Source organism: Muscardinus avellanarius (genome assembly GCF_963383645.1).
Source record: "Muscardinus avellanarius genome assembly, chromosome: 15".
Taxonomy (NCBI): domain Eukaryota; kingdom Metazoa; phylum Chordata; class Mammalia; order Rodentia; family Gliridae; genus Muscardinus; species Muscardinus avellanarius.
This window is the reverse complement of record NC_137801.1, coordinates 1484213-1493137: the sequence shown is the minus strand read 5'-3', so window position 1 is coordinate 1493137 and position 8925 is coordinate 1484213. Positions and strand designations below refer to the sequence as shown.

Sequence of the window (8925 nt, the reverse complement as noted above, 5' to 3'; positions counted from 1 at the left end):
ATAAGGCAGATGCTTATGCGCCCGGAAGCCCGGCCAGGGGCTTCTCCAGTGCGGGGGCACACTCGGGGCCAGCTCGGCCCCAGCTCATGCCGCCAGGACTCTCACTGCGAGCCTGGAATCCATCCCGCTGGCCCTGAAGGCGTTCTCTAAGCTAGAGAGCTTCCTTTTTAAAAAACGCACAAATGGTGTGAATACTCACCACCCTCTCCCAGGCCGGAGAGGAGGTGCTGTGGAGGCCAGGCCAAAGGAGGCCAGGAGGCAGGAGGCGGTATGGAGCCATCTGTGCAGGGCAGGGAGGGCGCGGGAAGGAGGTGGGCTGGCAAGGCCCAGAGGCTCCAGAGCCCTACGACCGCCCCGGCCCTGGAGGCATCGGAGCCTGGCACGGGCCGAGGAGGGTTGGCCTGTGGTCGCAGCGCCTCTGAGGACCACCAGCACAAAGGGCCTCCCAGTGGGGCTGTCTTCATAGCCCTGTAGACGGGTGACTGCCGGTCAGAATAAAACAGCAGAAGGGTTTCTGGGGCCGAGCCCTATCCCTGGCCATTTACCTGAGTTGTGCCCTGGGGGTCAAGAGCCCTGGCTCTAGGGTTTTCCCAAGCTTCTCTCTGACCCTGGAGCCACTGAGCGTGACCTCAGCTCCCTACCAGGGTTAGGGTGTTGTGTGGTTTTGTAAATAGCAGTCTGTATGCAGTTTTGAGTGTGTGTGTGTGTGTGTGTGTGTGTGTGTGTGTGTGTGTTATCTCTGTGTACGAGGTGTTTTTTATTTTCTCATTGATGGGAAAAGCCTGACAATCAAATTACTTAGAAGCCTTTTCAAATTGACTTTCATCTCTCTGTCTCTTATAGAAATGTGCCATTTAAGTGTCTTTGAAGCCATTACTGCATCTTTCCGAGGGAGGACAGGGCAAATCAGGAGGGAAAAAAACCCACATGCTCTTACTAATGGTGTTAATCTAATTTGCTGTCGACACTTTGAAATTCCTGTCCCTGGTTCCTGTGGGGGAGGAGAAGGTGCTGGCGGCTGCCCTGTGGGCTCCAGACTCTCCCGTAGGACTATGATCTGTTCGCATCTGAAGTTCCACCTGTGAGACTCAGAGGGGGTGGGCACGGGCTGCCAGGGGCATTCCCACCCCGGGGGGCACAGAGCTAGGGACGATGTCGGGAAGGCTGGAGAAGCCCCTGGCTCCACAGCAGGATGGCATTCAGAGTCTATGGTGGACGTGGGCAAAGAAGGCAGGTGGGGTGTGGAGACAGGGGCAGCAGGTGGCCGTCAGGTGGCCAGCCAGGGCGCCTGCGGACCTCCAGGACTGCCTCTCTCCTCCCACTTGGGGAAGGTCTTCCTCCTGGAGGCCCCTGACCAGGCTGGGAAATGGACATCGGGGACGTTCATGGGGTCCCGTAGAAGCGGACATCTGAACCCGGAAAAACAGAGTAAATCAAGGAAGGGGCATGACCCAAAGGCATTTCGGGCTGTTCCTGAAACATCTGGGGACAACGGGTCCCTGCCTTCACCCACCACAGACCCCAGGACACCTGTGCAGCCCTCTGAGCTGGTCCCCACGCTATGAACGCACCTGCATGTCCGCAGTAATGAGCGGTCCCGCCGTCAGGAGCATGGGAGGCACCGAAGCCCTCTGGGTGGTTTGGGGTGAGGGTGCCAGTCAGTCAGCCAGGCTGCTCTGCTCCCAGGGAGAAGGACCCTTACAGTGACAAGCACCCTGTTAGCCAGAGCTGAGCCCGCAGATAAGACTAGCACATGGAATTGTTCCAGAAAGAAGCACCAGGTAGAAAATGGGGCATATCTGCATGGAGTTCGAGGTAAGGGCAGGGGCTGGGGCTGTGTGGAGGGCAGGTCCCCAGAAGGGAAGAAGGCAACCGGGTCAGGATGTCACAGGAAGAGGCCGTTGGGAGGGAAGCAGTGTTTCCCCTGGTGGGCTACTTAGGAGAGTGGATGGGGGCACGAGAGGGGAGAGGAACTCGGAGTCCAAGGTGGTCCTACATGTGTGGTAGGCTCTTCACTTGGTAACAGAGCCAGCTGGCCTGCGGCAGACAGCGTGTCCGTGCCACTCTCCTACCTGCAGGCACATGCTTGGGCTTGGCAGGCCGCTGGGCACGGCCCATGGGAGCCTGGATCTCACGCCACCTGCACTGTAGTCAGGAGGCAGCAGAGACCAGGTAAGCTCGCACAGACGAGGGTGGCTGTGATGGTGACGGCCTGAGGCCAGAAGGGGCTGTCCACCAATGAGACAGGCGCTTCCCCGTCCTAAGGACAGCTTGGCAGGCGGGCCCTGGACAGCCACGGCCGGGTGCTGCTGGGGACCTGGCTGGCGTGCAGTCTTGGGTTTGAACTTGACCCCAGTCCCACTCTTGCCCTTTCCCCCTGCCCGCCTCAGGTGTCATCAGCATCTCAGCCTGTGGCTTATCTTATTCTCCTGCCACTATCCTAACAGAGTACAAGTCTTATTTCTAACAAAGTCCCGCTCATCTATGTTTTAATTCATGGCTCAGGCCTGTGGTGCCACATTCACGGTTGTCTCGGTTTCTTCACTCTATGAATTTCTAAGTTTTGTTAGTTTTGTGTTTTCTATTTAGGTCTTAATTTCTATGATGGGTGCAACCTTTATGTCTGTTTTGCTTTTTTAATGAAGATTTCCAGTTGCTCCCATGCTTCTGTTGAAAGCCTGTGCTCGCTTATTCTATGGCCTTCGTTCCCTTCCATTTGTGAGTTTCTGCTTCTGGGATCCCTGTTCTCTCCCACTGACCCATTTTTCTCTTTTTTGCTAATACCACACTGTCTCAAATATCGTAGTATTAGAGTAACTTTTTGAGGTCAGACAATGTAAATTCCCTCTCTTCATTCTTCTCTTTCAATATTGTGTTGGATAATCTGGGTTTTGCCTCTCCATTTAAATTTAAGAATTACTCTGTCAATATTTACAAAATAACCCATTTGGATCTTAATTAGATTAGCATTAAATCTGTAGATCATGATTGGGGGAAATGACATCTTTATAGTCTTGAATCTTTCTATTCATGAACATGGAATGTCTTTCCATTAATTTAGGTCCTTCCTTAATTTCATTCATCAGATTTTTGTAGTTTTCCTAAAATTAATCTGAAACATAGTTTGTTTGATTTAAACCTAATATTTCATTCTGGGGGTATGAATATAAGTGTTGGTACTGTGCTTTCCATGTAAAATTCCACTTGTTCATAGCTATGAACAAGGATATGAAGGTGAGTGGCTTTTAGGTATTAATCAATCTTGAATTCCGAGGACTTGCTGCAATTTCTTACTTGTTTCAGGAGTGTGTTGATCTTTTGAACATTCTCTATAGATTCTCATACCATCTGCAAACAAAGACAATTGTATTACTTTCTTCCAAATCTGTAGACCGTATCTCCTTTTGTTGTCTATTGCACTAGGTAGGACTTCCAGCTGACCGCTAAGCAGCAGCGATGAGGGACACCTTCCAGCTGCCCTGGATTTCAGGGGAGAGTCCAGGTTCCTCCTAGTGAGTAGGATGTTAGCTATAAGGTTTTCTTGTACATATTCTTTCAAGTTGAAGAATTTCCCCTCTTCTCAGTTTATTGCTTGATCATGAATAGGTGTGGGATTTTGTCAAATACTTTTCTGCATTTATGGATACAATGATATGATTTTTCTTTTTAGCCTATTTGTTTTTTATATAAATATGTTCTTACACAAAGAAGGAACACATGTACAAAGCTTCCAAGTTATGAGTAAGGTGGGTCCCCACCCTTCTTTTCTGAGCTGGGAGAAGAGAACTAGGTAGGGAAAAGTGAGTCCAACTTTTTGCTTAACTGTTTTCTATGCAGCCAGCTTTTCAAGGAGAGTTTCTATTCTTTTGCGGGTGTTTTTAAATTTTTTTCCAATATGGGAATTAGGCAATTAAGCTTTTCATCCCAGCTTTGACTTTGTTTGCAACTTCTTGGTCAGGACTCTGAAGAAGGCTGGAAAGAATAAGGGCTCCTCGATTCACACTAGCCCAGGACTTCATACCAACACCTTCTACACATATTTTTTTTCTTGAAAAGCATCCTTCCTTTCCGTTTTCTTTCATCTCTTTATCTTGCACTATTAACCACTTCAGAACTAGATGTTCTGCAGAATGTTCTGCAACATAAAGGTCTCTGTTCTTGCCACCAGGATGTAGTTCTCCTGCTACCCGGCTGGCAGCAGCCATGGCAGGCTGATCAGCCCCAGTGGCAGATCCCAGAATGGCAGACACCAACACATGCAGACTTACCAAGCACCACCTCTTGGGTGTGTCCTGAAGGTAGCTTGACAGTGCTGGAGAAATGGATTCTAAGAGCTCACGACAGTGGATCTCTGTATCTTTCTCACCATGTGCATTTCTGTCTCCTTGCAGAACATCAGTGATTTCTCATACTGTATGTACAGGATCTCTGGGACTCAGTAAACACGATAGGACCTTCCTTCCATATTTGTCATTTACTGTGTTAGGCAAGGAGCTGATCATTGCTGACATGATTCTCTGCTCCACAAGCCTTGGTCATCGATACAGTCACACACCGCCAGTCAAGCCAGTGAGAGTGCGGCCATTGGCCACCTTTGCATCGCAAGTCTTCAGTGTTTAGTCACGTTCCTGTCCTTGGGAGTGCATGCCACGGGCAGTGCATGGCGACCCTGGCACATCGTGTGTGTGCCACGTAGACCACTGCCTCGCCGACGGCTTCAATCAGTTCTGATCTGAGTTTTGGGGGTGCAGGGGTAAAAAAAAAGTCCAAGAATACTTTATGGACCAAGGAGTGCTTAATCACAGCTTCCTCGTGGGCCATCGGAGTTAGGATCCATTTCATTTCATCCATAATGAGCTGTGATCTTTCTGGCTGTACCTCTGACACTCTGCCCGGACCTGGGCGATCTGCTGATGTGTAAAGCTGAGGTGTGTTCCCGCGGAGCTCCTCTGTCAGCGCGCCCTCTGTTCCAGACTGGCTCTGACACTGTCCGCATGCTCCGCGAGGGCCCACGCTCGGTGAGCCGCAGCGCCTTCCCCTCGTGGCCTTTAAGACTTCTGATTATCTCTGCGATCTGTGGTTCACTTTCATATGTGAGAAATTTCTTAATATTCCTGGAATATTTGGCCTTACCTAATTCAACTAAACCGCTTTACAACTCGTCAAAATCCTGTTTTCCCTGTTCTTCGTTACCAGACTGAACCTAACCGTGGACACGGGCGTCGAGGCGTGTGCACACGCGGTCGCTTTTGCTTTCCCTGGAGCTGGCTGCCGGGTCGCTCGGCAACCTCCCTCTTTCCCTTGTCCCAGTCTTCTCGTCTTTAGCGCTCCAGATCTGCTTTGCCTGGACACGATGCCACGGTCGGCTCTGTCCCTGAGCTGCCTGCTTTGCTTCAGCTCCTTCTTTTGAAGTCATTCCTTTTGGGGTTTCTTGGCTGCTGATTCCTCTGGCGGGATTTTCTCTTCTCGTTGAGTTTCTTTGCCTGCTGCAGTTTGCTCTTTGGTACTGTGTCCTCTTGTTGCTTATTCTTGAATTGTTTCACACCGTTTTCCCAGGTTTTGTGGCACTTTTCTCAAATTTCTTAGATGTGGTTTTAGGTCCACCTTCTTTAACAGCTTTCCTTGGGAATGTCTTTGAAGAACTAGAATCACTGATTTTATGAAACCTCCTCTTTTCTTGTGATGCCTTTGTCCTTTTTCCTGTGAATTTGTTTTTCCTTTGACTTCCATCATAGCAACTCAGACATGTGGGGCTCTGGGCCTTTAGAGCCTATTTGTATTATGGATTTTAATGTTTTTATTAATGTTGAACCAACCCTGCACACCTGGGATGAGCCCCAACCCTAAGCAATCTATTAGCTTTTTCCTCTTAACTGCAATGAAATACCCAAAGCCAGATAACTTTATAAAGAAAGGAGGTTTGCTTTGATCACAGTTCTGGAGGTTTAAGGGCATGGTTCCAGCTTCCGATTGGTTCTGTGACAGCCTCATGGTGGCTGACACCACATAGCAAGGGTGTATTTGGGAACAGGATATCACGTCACAAGACAGGACACTATAGTAAGAGGAGGCACCGGCTTCCTCTTTTTATAATGACTCACACTCACAAGAACTAGCTGGGCTGCTATGGTGACCTCCCACCAAGCCCCGCCTCTTAAGGGTCCCCAGCTCTTAACACCACCACACTGGAGACCAAGCTCCCAACACGTGGGCCCCTGGGAGATGAACCACACACGTGCCAAGTAGAGGGACCAGAGCTGAGTCTCCAAGGCAGCAGCCCCACCCACCAAGCCCCTTCCAGCGGCACTTGAGACAGCGTGATTCCCTCTCCTAGAGACTTGGGCTGGCATTAGTGTGCTTTCGAATCTGTCTGCATTAACTGGATCCTGGAAAACTGAGAGAGTGGTGATGAGGACAGCCAGGTGACAACGGGAATGTTGACTCAAACGAAGTCTCGACCGAGAATAAGGTAAGAAGGTGGAGCTCTCTCCCTGGACGCACGCAGAGCAGGCACTGCGCCCAGTGCCTTGCTGTGGCATCTCCCTTGTGGGACGCAGGCGTGTCTGCTCCTTCCTAGAGCCTGGACCCGCCCAGGTGCCCTGATCTCTAGATACTCTCCAAGTCCCCCTCTCTCTCCCCAAAGCTGCCCATTGCTCCAACTCATTTTCCTTTTCCTAAAGACAGCCAGTGATGTCTCCTCTTTGAATTCCAACATCAACTCTATCTCCATCCAAACCAAGGAGGGAGGTGGTAAGTCCAGTCCCCAAGGCTTCCTTCCCCATGCGTGCTCCACCAGGAGCCGCTCTGGGCCCCTTGCTGCGGCGGAGACTTGCGTCTCTCTCCAGCACGTCACTTTTGTTTGTGGCTCCTTGCCAAAGACTTGAGGCTCCAGCGGAGGCTTTTCTCCTTCCTCAGAGTGTGTGGTCAGAATCCAAACATGCGAGGCCCAGCATCTGCGCACTTTACCAGAAGCCCATCCATGAGTCCTTGGCCACCCTGCCCAGAGGCAAGGCACTTGGGGTTTTGAGACCACACCTAATTCTTAATGCATTTCCCGTAAATCCCCATTAACTGCTCTCGCCTCCCCATCTGCGCTCTTGTGGTGACTATGGCCGAGATTCAGCGCCCTCCTCTGTGACCACTTGCCTTGAGTGTGGGCAGGCAGGCTGGACTAGCTGTCCTCCTGTCTGGCGTGGGGAGCCAGCCCTCAGCAGCAGCCCTGCCTCTGGGGATCTGTCTCAATGGCAGGAGAGCTGCCTGGCTCTGAATCTGACCCCGGCTGTCTGACACACACTACTTTCCTCCTCCCAGGAAAGCACCCAGCTTCTTAAGAGCGAGTGTGTCAGCTGGATTGAGGGTTGGACTCCCAGCCTGCTGCTCTTCTGGAGAGACTTCTGCATTCTCTCTCCAGTCAGCTCACACCATGCCTGATTTGGAGGCTGAGTCCTGAGTCCATCTGAGGTCACGGATGACCCAGAAGGCTGCCACAGTGGACACAGGAGGTGACACTTTCCCTCTGATCTTGGGCTGGTCTCTGCTGTCCTTCACGGGTTGAAGTTCTTCTGTGCCCCTCCCACCCCGCCCCATAGCCCACATCCTAGGTGGGGGCTCAGATCTAGAGAAAGAGGACCTAACATGCAGCCAGCAGCCACTGATGTTGCAATTTAAAGACGTACTTCTCTCTGGCTGAGGATAATTGCTACCTGCATCCTGGGGCAGCTGTACACTCTGTCCACGTTTTCCACAAATCCTCCAGCTGTTTTCCTCTTCGTCCCTGGCACTGCACACTATGGGGGTCTCTGAGCACAGTCCCCTGACCCTTAGTACATCCAAGGAGATGCCTGCATCCCAGAAAAGGGACTTGCCACAGAGTTGGCGCACTGACCGCAGCTGTCATCATCCGCACAAGCCACAGGTCTCCACAACGAGCATCCTTCATCATTCACACCAGGTGACTCTGCTTGGTGAACATGTGGCCCTAGGATCAGACACTAGCTCTTCCATAGCACCAGGACATCCGAAAAACCCACTATCTTCTCCTGTCCTGAGGGCTCCGACTTTACCTCTGGCAAACCTGAAGATGGCACATTGATGCCCAAAGATGCACTGCAGTAGGTGGTGGTGAGAAGACACCCCGCCCCCTGCCGAAGGCCACCTGGCACCAGGCGGCACTGATGGGTGGTGAGCACCTAGTCTTCTGTTGAAGTTGCCTGAGATACTTAAAGTTCACTGTCAGGTCCCAGAGACCTCTCCCTGCTGCCCTCTTGCCTGGACATTTAAATCCTCAGACAAGCCGGGCGTGGTGGCGCACGCTTGTAATCCCCAATCTTGGGAGGCTGAGACAGGAGGATCGCATGGGTTCAAAGCCAGCCTCAGCTACTTAGTGAGGCTTTCAGCAACTTAGTGAGACCCTGTTTCCAAATAAAAAATATAAAAAAGGTCTGGGAGTATAGCCTGGAGGTAGAAAGCCTCTGGGTTCCACCCCCAGTACCACCAAAAAAAAAAAAAAAAAAAAAAAATCCTCAGGCAATGGCCAGCCCATTGGGAAGGGTAAAATGGTCCTTTGCTTCCCTCTCTGATGGTGAGAGAAGCCCAGGTTCTAGCCCTGGGAGCCTGAGATCCTGGGGAAAGGAAGACAAAATTGACAAAATCCACCTTCAGACGAGAACAGGAAGCCACCTCTTGATTCTCCCATCACCCACCTCCTGAACCCGGCATCTGTTCACACTGCGGCCTACACTGCCTGCCCTCCACTTACTCGCCTGGGTGTTTCCTGGGCTCGGACACCGCCCAACCTCACATTCAGCCCCCAGCCTCTCCTTGCAGTCCAGCCAGCTGCCTTCCTGCAGAGAGCCTGTGCCCCAGCCCTCAGCCCAGCTCCCTCCACGCCTCCTCCTCAGACGCATGGATGCCAGATCAAGGGCA

The 8925-nt window shown here is 51.5% G+C and overlaps 1 pseudogene across 1 annotated transcript; it reads right to left on the bottom strand.

Annotated features, from left to right (window-relative positions):
- Positions 1–3902: 3902 nt before the first annotated feature.
- Positions 3903–7939, bottom strand: LOC308273697 (pumilio homolog 3-like; annotated as a pseudogene). The gene is made up of 3 exons: positions 7886–7939; positions 7677–7787; positions 3903–5203 (listed from the first exon to the last, which is right to left on the bottom strand). The product of its transcript is annotated as a pumilio homolog 3-like (transcript).
- Between the last annotated feature and the right edge of the window lie 986 nt (positions 7940–8925).